The 865-nt window shown below is 51.9% G+C and overlaps 2 non-coding genes across 2 annotated transcripts; both read left to right on the plus strand.

Annotated features, from left to right (window-relative positions):
• LOC123179391 (5S ribosomal RNA) lies at positions 1–119 on the plus strand. The gene has a single exon (XR_006490330.1). It is a non-coding gene; the product is annotated as a 5S ribosomal RNA (ribosomal RNA).
• A 297-nt stretch (positions 120–416) lies between these two features.
• Positions 417–535, plus strand: LOC123179392 (5S ribosomal RNA). The gene has a single exon (XR_006490331.1). It is a non-coding gene; the product is annotated as a 5S ribosomal RNA (ribosomal RNA).
• The last annotated feature ends 330 nt before the right edge of the window (positions 536–865 follow it).

Consider the following 865-nt stretch of genomic DNA (forward strand, 5'->3'; position numbering starts at 1 on the left):
GGATGCGATCATACCAGCACTAAAGCACCGGATCCCATCAGAACTCCGAAGTTAAGCGTGCTTGGGCGAGAGTAGTACTAGGATGGGTGACCTCCTGGGTAGTCCTCGTGTTGCATTCCCTTTTTAATTTTTTTCGCGCCGCTTGCAAAACAAAACGCACGTGTAAGTAATATATTTACCGTGTTTTATTATTTTGCACGAGTGCGGTAAGTCATAGCTGGGTGCTCACGATTCACGGGTCCAGCGTCGGCGTTGTGGCGCGGCAAGCGTGCACTGGTGCGGTTGAGAGGGAGGGGTGGAAACCGCGTTAAACTCGTCTCCGTAGTTGAGAGGGAGCGGCCAAAGCAATGTACAATCGTCTTCGTAGTGGAGCTGGGAGGGGCAAGGATAAGGGACGAAGACCGGGGTAACATGTCGGATGCGATCATACCAGCACTAAAGCACCGGATCCCATCAGAACTCTGAAGTTAAGTGTGCTTGGGCGAGAGTAGTACTAGGATGGGTGACCTCCTGGGAAGTCCTCCTGTTGCATTCCCTTTTTAATTTTTTTTGCGCCGCTTGCAAAACAAAACGCACGTGTAAGTAATATATTTACCGTGTTTTATTATTTTGCACGAGTGCGGTAAGTCATAGCTGGGTGCTCACGATTCACGGGTCCAGCGTCGGCGTTGTGGCGCGGCAAGCGTGCACTGGTGCGGTTGAGAGGGAGGGATGGAAACCGCGTTAAACTCGTCTCCGTAGTTGAGAGGGAGCGGCCAAAGCAATGTACAATCGTCTTCGTAGTGGAGCTGGGAGGGGCAAGGATAAGGGACGAAGACCGGGGTAACATGTCGGATGCGATCATACCAGCACTAAAGCACCGGAT

This window comes from Triticum aestivum, unplaced genomic scaffold, assembly GCF_018294505.1.
Source record: "Triticum aestivum cultivar Chinese Spring unplaced genomic scaffold, IWGSC CS RefSeq v2.1 scaffold96417, whole genome shotgun sequence".
Classification (NCBI taxonomy): Eukaryota; Viridiplantae; Streptophyta; class Magnoliopsida; order Poales; family Poaceae; genus Triticum; species Triticum aestivum.